Source organism: Columba livia, chromosome 2 (assembly GCF_036013475.1).
Source record: "Columba livia isolate bColLiv1 breed racing homer chromosome 2, bColLiv1.pat.W.v2, whole genome shotgun sequence".
NCBI classification, from domain to species: Eukaryota; Metazoa; Chordata; class Aves; order Columbiformes; family Columbidae; genus Columba; species Columba livia.
In genome coordinates this window covers 137,944,044-137,958,296 of record NC_088603.1, presented here as the reverse complement: position 1 = coordinate 137,958,296, position 14,253 = coordinate 137,944,044, and the positions used below count along the sequence as shown (strand labels likewise).

General features: G+C 41.4%; 1 protein-coding gene across 1 annotated transcript in view; it reads right to left on the bottom strand.

Annotated features, from left to right (window-relative positions):
* Positions 1-3,594, bottom strand: part of PLEKHF2 (pleckstrin homology and FYVE domain containing 2) — a 44,004-nt gene extending 40,410 nt beyond the window's left edge. The window contains exons 1-2 of the mRNA XM_065054044.1: positions 2,677-3,594; positions 930-1,025 (exon numbers count right to left, since the gene is read on the bottom strand). The gene's annotated coding sequence lies outside the window, so the exon portion shown is untranslated. The remainder of the gene's footprint in view (positions 1-929; positions 1,026-2,676) is intronic.
* Positions 3,595-14,253: the final 10,659 nt, after the last annotated feature.

Below are 14,253 nucleotides of genomic sequence, written 5' to 3'. Positions count from 1 at the left end.
ACATGGAAGACAGAAGAATCTATTAAAGATATTACTCAGCACTACTTTTGAATTTTCTTCATGTGCCTCACAGCATCAGTTACAATACGTGAGAATTAGGGTTGGTAGAATTACAAAGCCACCAAATTGGAAATTATTTTCATCTGTAGAATGTCAAGACGAAACACAAACTGACTTATAAAAAGGGTTCAAGACATTTAATTGTGCTGCATCAAGGCACATAAGCAAGTACACCTATATTATTTTCACCAGGTATCAGCCAACCTTGAAAAAAATACACACCACACAAAGGCTGACTTTCTCCAGTACCCCGTCCAGTGGTTCCCCATTCAATCAGTTCGAAAACATTTTCCTGACAGTAAGTTTAAGCCACCTTCACTGCAAAACAAACAGTTCTTTTCGTTCTTCAGTCAGAATAACCATCACTACCTGTGGCGGATGCACTCAAATTCAGTTGCCTGACTGCCAAAGCTCAGGACTGGGATTGAGGGTTAAATTGCCATTAACTGCCAAATAACCATTCCCACCTAACAACATACCAGCAATAAACAGCCTTTGTAAAAGCCAAAGCTGAACCAACAGACTTAGAAAAAGCAAAGAGTCAGTCACTGGGTCAGTGTGAAGTTATTTAGTAATCCCATGGGGAGAAAAAAAAAAAAAAAAAAAAAAAAAAAAAAAAAAAAAAATCAGTCAGCAGTGTGCAAAGGGGACAGACCAAACAAATACACTTTTCTGCAGGTACAAATCAACATGCACTACTTCTAAACTTACACTTTTATATGAATTACCTGCAAATTACAGCAAGCTAAATGCTTTTGCTAGTGCACATGGAACACACTCATCCCCCCCAAGCCCCACAGTCACACAGATGAGTTTCAGCAAAGCAAGCTCTTGGTGTGAAGTTGCAGCGACCTGTGGTAAGTACTCACCGCTTCACAACTCCAACTCAGCGACCTCCGCACTCCCTGCCAATAAACAGCAAACTCTGCTCAAGGTCACCACGAAAGCTTTCAAAATACAAGTCGCTGGGAGAAGAAAACAGGGGGAGAAAAGGCTAAAGGTTTTAATTAACTGTTCTCTAGGATGACCTAAGAGAAAACAACTCTAACCGGGATCATTTAATAATCATCCTGGCTTGACACCAAGACACGTGGCTCCAGAACTTGTGCTGAAGACCGTACTTCCAGCTCGTTGTGAAAATAATCACTTACTGGACTTCAAGCAAGAATCCAGGGCAAGTTAAAGACCATTAAGAAAGACAAGATAATCACATCTCTTCTAGATTAAAACTTCATAACATTCAACAAATTGTCACCTACCACTCTCAATTCAGGCAGTAAAAGCCACGGACTGCTGATGAATTACTCCACCTTCCCATGGCATGAATTGTATTTTCCCACACAGATTAGACTTTTTAAAATTAGCAGTCTGACATTTTTAAGTTTTAGAGAACTGAAAATCAAAAGTCCACCTGAAATCGTATGCAGACTAATGCTCATTCACCTTCACTAGCCTTTTCTGAGAAAGGAAGTTCAGAAATGCATAACGAGAAACTACTTGGAAAGTATCGTGATTACAAATAATAATGAATCATGGGAAAAAATAGACCAGGAGTACAAAAGAGAAGGCATCCCTAAGTTGCAAGAGCTAAAGTTAGGAGAAGAGGTACACCCCTTCTGCTCAGGAGCACACAGGCCAAGGAGAATATGTTAAATTTAAAGATTGTCTATACACACAAAGGTACTTTTAACCCCAAGATGTCAGAGTCCAAAAGCTATGCAAGTTTATCAATTACCAGTCTGTTGTAGTTACAACAATCTTTTCCTAAAGCATGTTCAGATACATAGTAGAAGACGACAGATCATACCCACACCCTGGAAGTTCGTGGCAATTTCCTCCTCTTTGCCAGCTAAAAACTTTCTTTAGAAGTTTCTGCTGTTGGCCACTATGAGAAGTGTATATCGGATTACTGTCCTCAAGATGAAGGATGTCAAAAGCCAATCAAACAAAGCAATGCCCAAGTGATGGCAAATTGCTGAAAACATGCCCCAAATCTTCCCCAAAGCAAATGAAGAACAGACCAGAACCAGGGGCTTCAAAACAGGCCAGGCAGCTCCACTTAAAGGAAGAGTGGGAGCATCTTATACATAGTCTCAGTTTATGGATGCTATGGAGTCAAAAACCTCATAACTACTGTTCAGACTTTTATCGTGTTTGACTCCAGTTTCACACTTTTTGCACACAAACTCCCAAACGTCCCCAGGCCCTTATGCAAGAAGGGCTCCATTTGCCTATAAGGACGATCAGTCCATCACATCAGATTCATCGTGATCTGTGTCCTGACTGCAGCGTAGTACTGGCTGTCAGGCTTAACATCGCAACAAACAGACCACCTTGTAAGAAAAATCAGCTACGCAGAGCTGCACCATGAGCAGGGTTTAGCAGCCTTTCTGAATAAATAAATCTCAACTCTCTAAATGCTGCAATACCTTCAGTTTGTGCTCCTTCTCACACACATGCTCTCAGTAAGCACATTTCACCATGAGGGTGCTGGGCAACAACTTTCATCTCTGTAGTGTAATATGCTATTTAAAAGTGACAAAATATTTCATGACACAGAAACCCCCCAACTCCTCTACTATATGCAGACACTAAGTTATTTCTACTTTTACTCACCAGAAGCTTCTACAGAAACGACAATTCTGTTCAAGATAAAGATCTTCTTGCTCCTCTATTTCACTCCAGTTTTACATTTGTATCCTGCTAGGGGGAACTTCAAAGTGAGCAAACATGGATGCTACTGAAACCTTTGAAGAACTAACAAGTTACCCACCTACCTAAAACACAACCCACGTTGAGGAAGTCATGTATTTACTCTAGTTATTAACATTCCAGACTAATGCAGTAGGAAGACAATTCTGTTAGGGTTGCTGTGCGCTGACCAGCCACTTCCCACATAATTATTTCTTTTTGCCACTGTATCCTGGTGACCAAACAGACAACCTCCCAGGACTTAATGCTGCTACAAGTCTTATTTAAAATAAGAAAATGTTTATGTGCCAGCTCTGTTCTTGATAGAGGGCAGATTAAACTGCACCGAAGAATAACTGTCATTGAGGACAGACGTAAGGAGTCAACTAAAAAAAAGCAACTGTGACTGACACAGCTACACCTAATTCAACACGGACAGGAAAGTCTTCTGCTACTACATTACCTCTGTAGCAGTTGGCATGATCGTCAGAGCAGAACCACAGATAACAGAAGGGTTCTGGAGGGGAGAAATGCGGTGAAAAAAGCTATTCTGGTGCAGTGGTGCAGACTGCATAGAGCTCAGCACAAAAACCTCTCCTCGCCCCAGCTCAGCACATACTGTCATCACGACCAGCGCTCCCTGCAGAGTGCAGGACAGGCACACGTGTGTGCAGGAGGGGGACACAACCTGGATTCCAGGTTTCTTCAGCGATACAGCAGATCCAGCAGCGCTCCGTTGCTTTCTGGCCCGGGCAAAAACAAGCCTTGTCCAGTATAAAGTCCCTGCTAAAAAGCATTAATTAATAAGCATCTAATTTTTAGCATTATTTTTCTTCAACACTCCTTCAAGGGAGGGAAATGCTACTGGCCTTACCATAATTGCCAGTTCATCTATAATAATCTTTCCAATTAGGCTGTTAATGATTACATTTAACACACTGCATTAATACAAACCAGCCAGGCAAGATTTCTCAGAGCCACAGTATCAGGATGCAGGTATTTCATCCATTACTATGCACATTCACAGTTAAGGTGACAGCTTTACGGTGAAAAAAAAGAAGAAAAAAAAAAGAAAAATAAAGAAAAAAGTGTATTTAAGGTGCTGGGGGAAGTACAGGAGCTCAAAACCAAGCACACAGAGGCCCATCCAGTCCCAGAGCAGCAGCACGTCCTGGATGTGTCCAAGCCAGATGCAGTAACACAAGTGCAATAAAAAAATGTCACTAACCACAGTATCTGATTGCACCATTGGGACAGATGAAATGAGATCTAGATATTGCTACAGTGAAGCAGAGAGAACAGAAAAAGACTCAAAAATGGAGAAATGCAAAAGGAATAAAGAAAGAAAACGTAGAAATAGCAGATCTAAATTAAGGCACACCACTCTTTCCCATCCAATAAACTTCTACCTAATTATCCAGTTGTCATACAGAGCCCTCGTTCTCACACGTACAGACAACATCAGCAACCCTGATCCACCAGGTACATTTGAACCAACCCATTTTCCTTCTTGCCCAAAAGTAACATATGTTTCATAATAAAAGTTTCTCTTTAGAGTCAATAAAAGGCAGAAGTTAAAGGTTTTATCATGTCTGACTCTACAACTCAAAGGCTCTGAACAGAGATTTCCAATAGAACTGTTGTTTTATTATACATATTATTGCATATGTGAAATGTGCAGAATATCAATAAAATTTCTACAGGACAGAAACAAGTAAATTGTGAGCCTCTACATACAAGACATCTAATGTGCTTTAAATGACTGGTTTGTAAGATGACTCATCTTTTGGATCTACAGAGGGAAATATCACACTCTCCTTAAAGAGAGTTCATCTGGCAGAATCAGTCATTTAGTACATAGTTATGTATATTTTTAGTAATAAGTTTCAAACAATTGTTATACATTATACTATCACATCAGACAAATTCAGTTTTCCTCTTGCACTTGCCCTATGCGAGGAAGACATACTAATTTGACTTACAAAACTTGACTTACTAACAATTAAGTTACCCAGGACCCTTCTATATTCCCCCTCTGATTTAAAGCTGTCTGAAGTAGTAAAATCTCTACTCTTTATGGACAAACTTTCAGCTATTAAGGCACCTCAGTACTCTAATGCAGCACTCTAATCTCTAGTAATATTAAATGTCTTAAGAACAACACTAGACTTTTTCAACACTGCTAAGTAAAACACGGTGTAAATTCCTGAAATGCAACCTGTTCAAGGAAACTTACGTCTAATTCTTTGAAAATAGTGTTGGTGTTGAAAACTGTTGAGCTAAGCATGTGCACAGGAGATACTCAACATTTCTGATACACATCAGAAGAGAAATCGGCATAAATCTTAAGTCTTACTTTGGCCTCACCTCCTACGTAGCTCCTTCAATACATACAGAGACGGATGACACCATTGCTTGTCCTGAATGCTTCCCCATCTCAGCTTTGTTGGAAAAATTAAGCTTTCTATGCACTTATATCTGATTAGCTGATCAGAATCCAAATGTTCATGCACAAGTCAGCACTATCTGTCAAGTACCATAAAGGTAATAACAAGAGCTGGATTAAATATGATATAGAAATAAAGATAATATAGATAATATATAGATATATAAAGATAATATAAAGATGATATAGAAATACCAGCAGGAGATACTGAATTAAATTTTATTTCTATTCTTAGGTATGTATAATAAAACATTGAGGAAAATGAAGTTTTAAGTATCCATTAACTCATTTATTAATTCATTAATATTTCATTCTATATATTATAGTTACTTAAATACATCTATAACAATTATCTACGGGGGGGTAATATAAATTTTATATATTTATATAATATATTTCCATTGTTCATCAATTGCTTTTTATAAAACAGCAAAAAGACCAACTTGACCATAAAGTTTAGTGAAATTGAAAGAAATTTCACTCCCAAAAATATTACGTTGAGAGAAGACACAAGTATGACAAATGCTTTCTAAAGGTCTTTATCACTGCTGAAAGCTGACGTGACAGCCGCAACTAGATGCCTGTGCTGTAGCTCACTGTCCTGGATGCTATTTAAAACATCAGACAACACCTGTCACTTAAGGAGAAATACAGCCTTCTAACAAGCAGTTCTCTAATAACTCTCTTCACAAAAGTATTCCCGAAAATGCTGTATTTAGCAAACTGTCCCACCATTGCTACTGTAATCAGCTGGGTAAGGCTGCAGAGGATAACCTGATAATATCTGAAATATATGAATATCAAGAATGACAAAAAGCTACATCACAATACTTCAAGGAAATAAGAAAGACCAAGAGATTGAAGAGACTATATCAAGGTAGAGATGACAGCAGGAGACTGTAAAATCCTTCTGAACTTCTTCAACACAGTCTTTATCCAGAATCACTTTTGACTAATCTAGTTAATGACTGCAGCATTCAGAAAGGTAACAGTAGCAGAACAGAAACTTTGACTTGATTTACAAATAATACAATCAATTTCCTTTTCTCTTAAGGCAATGTATGATGATGCTTCTTTGCACCATTTTCACCCCCTTATTAATTACTGGCATTTAATAAAGTCAAAAAAGCAACAAGATGAAACACCAGAAAAGGATGATGGCGATACCAATGCTGCTTTGGGTTATTCTAAGGAAGCAAAGATGCTTGTGACATTTTCATCCAAACACTACATCAAAAACATCCTGTAAGCATAAGTCAACACTACACTGGCAGGAAAGTGGAACAGATGATATTGTGAACCTCTCCCAATTCTCATTTCTATGAATCTCAACATAATGTCTTCTACATAAATGTGCTTGGTTTTTTATTCTTCCCCCCCGTGAAGACATGGCTTCCTGCATTGCACAAGCCTGCAGAGCAATGGCTGCAGCGTGGGGAAACACCCATGAGCTCACCCACTCCCTTACTGGTATATCCAGTACGAACCAGCAGGTTTAACCTTCATTTGCCTCAGCCTGTTGGCTGATGTTCTTGCACCGGCCACAGACTTGCACAAACCCCACTGGAAATACACGAACAGCAACCACCTTCCTCCATCCTGTGCGACCTGGGAATACTCGGCCTTGCCAATATTTTAGAAATCCTTAGATTATTTCTCAGTTCAGCATTCAGTCATGTCCAAGGCAAATCCATGCATTTGTCTAGTGGGATGTCATCATAAACCTGTCATCACCACAATAACACACACAGATCTGATTGGTTTTACTCTTCCTGCAGGTACAACATAGAAATCCCTTTTTTTACTGCCTAACATATTACAGTTTAATCATTCTTTCAATACATTACAATTTAGTATACTCTAATTTTCAACTTCCACGGAAGGATTGCTGTTTCCCTTTAACTGACTGGTTGTGTAAAAATTGCTTATTGAATGTAAATTCTAAATGAAGAACAACAGAAAACAACTTTATTATCAAAACTACACGTCAAGTGCACTCCTCTTCAAATTTGCAACAGCCATTATCCAATTGAGCTAGGAATGCCTAAAAAGGCCAATTCGATTTTGGGGACAGAGATAATTTCTAGGTAGATCTTGCAAGATGTACAACCTTATATTCCTCAACCCACTCTGAAGCTCGTTTGGGTACAGAAAGCAATTTTTAGCAAAAGGCTATGAGTTTTGCCAAGCAGCATATGTACTAGCACAGCAAGAGCAGAGCAATGCTGTTGCACTATCCAAGCTACTCTGCTGAGCAGTCAGCACCCTGCCGGAGCTGCTGCACGCAGGCAAAACCATCCTAGATCAGCACATCTACTTCTCACGAGGTTTGGTATTTAACACAATAAACCTCAGACCTGCTTATAAACAGAAAGACCAGCTCCCGTGTCCTGAATGACTTATAATGCTAAATAATCACAGAGGAGAGCTGAGGAAAACCAAGGTGAGCAGAGCGGGCTGCACCGCCCGACGAGTTCGGCCGGTCTTCGGCCCGCCCCGGGCCAAGGGCCAGAGGAACCACCGCAGCCGTGACGCCACGTGCCGCAACGCCGGCACTCCAGCTCCGAGCAGGAAACATGTGCCACCCACTTAAGAGACACAGAAATCCAGAACTGCCGAGTCCCAAAGCTGTTCCTGTTACCTTCTCCCACTTGGTAGTAACAAAAGATAAAAAGTGGAAATCCAAACAGCGTTGAAGGATTCAAGTACATGACCATGAGTGCCTCAATCCACTCCTAGACCAACTGGAAGTGGTTGCATTTTCCGCCCGCCACCAGCTTCCTTGGAGAAACTCCTCAACTACCTCTTAAGGGAGAAGAGACCTCACTGCATTAGTCCAGGAGCAACATTCTTGTAAGAGATCCAGCTTTTTAATGAAATCAGCTGCTTATTACCACTGTCAGGCTTCTATTTATAATAAACCATGGTAGCCTGGCACAATAGAGACAGATCTGCTGCTGGAAAGAAATAAGCAGATCTCCATTCCTCAGCTGGTAGTCAAGGGCTGGAGCAACACAGGGAGCAAATTCCTAAACTTGGTTCATCTCTGTATCCTAATGCATCTGCCGATGAGCCGAGCACTCCCCAGGCACCGATACAGGTTTAGGTGGCTCTGAACAGCAGCTGGGTAACACAGCACTGCCAGCCCAGATGTGAAAATAGTTAAGGCCCTTGAAGAGGCAGAGGAGGTAGCCAGCACATGCATGTTGAAAACAGGCAATGGCTAGAATTAAAGGAATTTTTAAAAGAAAAAAAACCTGACAGAACACAGCCACACAACCCCAAAAGCTTGAGTTCTGTGAACAGAGGTAGAACAGGCAGGCCTGACCCACCATGAAGAGTGTTGCCAATCTGACATCAAACTCATTTGTCAAAGCACAGAAAGCAAGATCCAGGCAACTATGGGCATGTCAAATGCTTGCAGCTGTCAGCATACTAAAATGGGTATACCTAAAAAGGCTGAGTTTTTCTATGTTCACGTAAACATACAATGTATTTATAAACTATATAACACACGTCCTCTTTTAAAGTAATGATCAAACAATTAACTGGGGAAAAAAAAACAAAACAACACACAATATTTAGATCAAATCTTTGCTGCCACGGGAAGATACTCTAGTATTTTAACTTTCCATTTGCATGCAATTGGGAGCACTAGCAGTGGTTAGCTTAGCTACCAAACTGCATCTTAACCAAATTGCTGAGAACATACAGCAGAATACCACTTCAAAACCAGCTTCCACAGATCTTGAGGCCAAAAAAGTTCGAGCTCCTCCCAAAGTTCTCTGCAGTTCCAAGTAGCTAAAGGCCATCAGAAGAACAGCAAACAACAGACCAACACCTTAGAAATGTGCCTCAGAGTCAAGGGCGAGGACAGGAGCGTGGGACCCTGCTCCAGCTCGAGATGCTCCAGCAGACACCAACCCCACGTGCTGGGCCAGTGCTTAAAGGATCACTCGACCAGGATGTCACACCAAATACTAATATGTTTTTCTGTTCACAATTTAATGTTTCTCTACTCCAGTTGTTCAGCTGCCTGAAGAGTCTTTCCCAGCAAATGTTTTCCAGTTTGGCAGCAGCAGCTCACCCCTCCCTCCCTTCCAGGCTGCCCTTCCCATCCGATACACTGCCTCAGAAGGAACAGCTTAATTAACGACAGCCCGCTCACAGCACCGCAGCACACATCTGGGACAGCAAATAACTCCACACGTGCAAATACTACCACATCACATCAAACCGACATTGCATGAGGGACATGAAAACTCCATCAAAAGCATCTGACCAATTTCAGAGCAAGTTAGATCCTGCCTTAAGTTTTGCTAACCCAGCACAACTAAGAGAATCCACAGCATCAACACAGCTTTTAAATCTTGAAATAGATGTATATAAATTCTTTTGCGGGGAAGACACGGTATCATTAGTATAGAAAAAACAGATCCAGCTACAGCTGTTACACTAGAAGCATTGCCAAATCCATCTTGCAAGCAGTTCCCTAAAACCAGGTTGGTTGTGTGGTTTGTTGTTGTTATGGATTATTGTATTTGGAGAACACATGGAGGCAACTTGCTAACGGCTAGTTAGGCCATTTCTCAATCTAGGAGAAAAAGGGGATTTGGTCTTCAGTTACTGAAAAAGATAGTATTTGCCAGCATGCTTCTTGTAGCATCTTTAACCTACAAGTAGGGAACATTTAGAGGATTTCTGATGCGTATCTCTCATACACAAACATACACTAAAAATAGCACCTCCTGGACTTCAGAGCACCTGCAGGCTTTAGCACTTGAGAGCTACCAGAACATCTACAGCCAAAATGAGCTTCCTCAAGTTCTGAGAACTTTATTTCCCCTTTGCTCATGAATGCACACCTATGACACACCTGGCTGTTCACTGCCTTATGTCTTTCTACTATGTACGGGTACTTAAAACAGCCAGTGTAAAAAAAAAAAGAAACAAAAAAAAACAAACAGAAACCACACAAATGTTTTAAGTTTTGTTTGGTTTACTTTTGTTACCATTAGGAGAGAAGCTACTGAATTTTACCAACAGTCCAACAAGGATGAGACTACAGCTAATTGCTTATAGCATGCTCAAGCTACAGAGAGTGTTAGCAAGCCAGGCAAGAACCATTAACTTCCTACAAATTACTGCAACACAACAGGGCTTTTGCCTTTAGCAAGCCATGTTTCAAAACAGAGTGAAGTTTTCCCATGCAGTCTCACAATTTACAAGCACAGCAGTATAAACACATCATCACTATCTCATTTTTTATTATATCAATATTCATTATTTTCACATTCATGTGTCCTTTAGATTCAGATATCCTGCTACAGGAAAGGAAGCTACACGATAAAGATGTTTCTTTTACCAGCTCAGCAATTCCAAGTATTTCCACAAAACTAAACAAGACACAAGCCAAGCAACAACACAAACTCCTCCTTCAGCCAGGTGCAATCACCTCTTCTGCTGCTCTTGATCTAAGTAAGTGAAGAAATCTCCACTTTAGGAAGCAACCCTAATACTACACTACAGAAATAATTTCAGGAGGCCAGGCAGCTGGTTGCTACCTAACAGAGTAGAAACACAGAATCACAGAATGTTTGGGATTGGAAGGGACCTCAAAAGATCATCTAGTCCAATCCCCCTGCCAGAGCAGGAACACCTGGATGAGGTTACACAGGAATGCGTCCACACAGGTTTTAAATGTCTCCAGAGTAGGAGACTCCACAACCCCCTGGGCAGCCTGTTCCAGTGTTCTGTTACCCTCACTGAGAAGTTTCTTCTCAAATTTAAGTGGAACCTCTTGTGCTCTAGTTTGAACCCATTACCCCTTGTCCTACCATTGGCTGTCACCAAGAAGAGCCTGGCTGCATCCTTGTAACACTCACCCTTTATACACTTATAAACATTAATGATGTCTCCCCTCAGTCTCCTCCAAGCTAAAGAGACCCAGCTCCCTCAGCCTTTCCTCATATGGGAGATGCTCCACTCCCTTAATCATCTTTGTTGCCCTGTGCTGGACTCTCTCCAGCAGTTCCCTGTCCTTCTGGAACTGAGGGGCCCAGAACTGGACACAATATTCCAGATGTGGTCTCACCAGGGCAGAGTAGAGGAGAAGGAGAACCACTCTCAACCTGCTAACCACCCTCCTTCTAATACACCCCAGGATGCCATTGGCCTTCCTTGGCCACAAGGGCACAGTGCTGGCTCATGGTCATCCTGCTGTCCACCAGGACCCCCAGGTCCCTTTCCCCCATGCTGCTCTCTGACAGGTTGTTCCCCAACTTATATTGGTACCTGGGATTGTTCTTGCCCAGATGCAAGACTCTACACTTTTCCTTGTTATATTTCATTAAATTTTTCCCCGCCCAACTCTCCAGCCTGTCCAGGTCCCGCTGGATGGCAGCACAGCCTTCTGGTGTGTCAGCCACTCCTCCCAGCTTGGTGTCATCAACAAACTTGCTGACAGTGCACTCTAGTCCCTCATCCAAGTCCTTGATGAATAATATATTGAATAGTACCAGTCCCCGTACCAACCTGTGAGGGACTCCACTAGATACAGGCCTCCAACTAGATTCTGCCCCATTGACCACAACTCTCTGGCTTCTTTCCTTCAGCCAGTTTGCAGTCCACCTCACTACTCGGTCATCCAAACCACACTTCCTCAGTTTAGCAGCAAGGATGCTGTGGGAGACTGTGTCAGATGCCATATTGAAGTCAAGATAGACCACATCCACTGCTCTGCCATCATCTATCCACCTCGTTATGTCTTCATAAAAGGCTATGAGGTTGGTCAAGCATGACTTCCCCTTGGTAAAGCCATGCTGACTGTCCCTAATGACCCTCTTATCCTTGATATGCCTTGAGATGGCACCAAGGATAAGCTGTTCCACCACTTTCCAGGGATGGAGGTGAGGCTGACCAGTCTTTAGTTACCCGGGTCCTCCTTCTCACCCCTTTTTGAAGACTGGAGTGACATTTGCTTTCCTCCAGTCCTCAGGCACCTCTCCCATTTCCCAAGGCTTGGCAAAATTAAAAATGAAGTGCTACTGCAGCACATTGTCAATATTATAGCAGAAAAACAGAATATTCAGACATAGTAAGGTCCTTAAAATTCTTAACCCCTTAAAAAAAAAAAAAAAAGCCAAACAACTTCTACCACTAGTTTACCAGCATGACCAGACAAAGGGCAAGTATTTCTGGCTGCAGGGAACCTTTTTCCTACCATTGAAACCTTCTGAAAGCAGTTGCTCCAACTGGTACCACAAATGGCTCCAGCCCCAGGACCGATGTGCATGGCAGAGCTGTCACCAGGCTGCAAACCAGCAGCCCAGCCAAAAACAGGGGCACACAGGCAGCTGGAACACGGCTTGGGATCTAACCACATGCGACAATTTTCAGGAAGCTCCACGACACTGATGTGCTGCAATCATGGACCTGTCACGGTCACCCCCGTGCAGTATTTAAAATGTATTTATCCAGCAATATTTAAAATACATAAGCCAAGCATTTAATTGATCCTCTGGAGCAAGGGACATAAGCCCTTTTTTATACCTAGTGACATAGAGGTGGACAGCAAAGACCCAGAAAACTGACATTTGACAGTTACTGACAAAAGCCAAAAGGAGAGCTTTAACAATGACATCATAAATAGAATGTGTCAGTCTTCAATGTAACCAGCTTTTCAGCTATAACCTGTGTGGTAAAAGGGTAGTTCACTTGCCTCCATGCTGCTAACCTAGACCAGAATCAGGAAAGAGGAGAAAAAAAATCACTGTCACACAGAGCTCTCAGAACAGAAGTACACTGAAAAATCAGTCTCCGAAGTTTTATATTACCAAGTATTGACAGCTAAGTCAGGAGAAACGTAAAGGCAAAGGAGGGAAAAGGAGCCATCTCCTGCAAGAACCTCATCACCACAGCCACTGACTGTAGGTGGCCTTCCTGGGAAATGCACTCACTGGCCTTGTTCCCTTTTGCCGCTTGTCTGATGTGTTTGATGCATTTCAAAGTTATATGGAAAGCACTCGGAGTACAGACATTAGAGGACTCAGCACAACCCAGCCCTCCAGTAACTGCATCCAGAGTAACGCAGGGCTCCTGCTCCCCGTGGTTCTTATCCAACGGGGCATTTTCCTTTGCTGTTACACCCTTATTGCTGCAGCAAAATGACACAATCTAGAGGAAACTTCAAAGAGCACACCAAGGTTTGCACTGAAGTTCACCTGCACTGTTCTGAGAAAGATGCTATCTGACAACATGAATGGCAGCAGGTGCTGTACACTCTAATATTAATTTGCATTAACAAATTATGCATACACTTTAGAAATGCAAATGTCAAAGAACACATAGTAACTTTTGCAGAAGGCATACTGCATACTACAGGGCAAAACAGTTACATCTAAATGATAGGTTTGAGGTACAAGAGGTATCTAGTGAAAGCTAGAGCTGCTGATAGAAATAATGTAAATCACTGTACAGCAAGCCCTGTATCTGTTTGAATCAGTACAACTTCACGAGAGATTACATCTGAACACAGTAACTGCTTGCACATCACCTTATTACATTCGAGAATGGGGGAGGTGTAGAGAGAATATTCCTGCATTTGAAATCCTTAACTTTCAACTGGGATTTTTGTCTTTTACACTTACAGAAAATGCCAAAATCCTGCTATATTACATACAGAATATGCTTAACACTGTTTTTTTGTAAAACATAATGATATAAAGAAAAAAAAGCCACTCTTCCAAATAGTTTTTAAAACCCTTAAATTATTTACAATCACTAGTAGGCTAAAAAAATAAAAATAAATAGCATTATTACATCCAAGGCAGCAGCACTCTTACCTATTTAAGAAACTTGGAAAAAACAAAGTAAACATATGAGTGGATTTTTTACTATGTAGTATTAAAGTGTCAGGCTGAAAAACATTAAGTACACTTCTGTTCAATAACACTTCTGCACGATATTATTTATTTTCATAAAAGGAGAATCTTCATCCTACAACTCTCAGTCAAGTCACTTCTCATGCGAGCAGACTCACCCAACATTTTAACTGA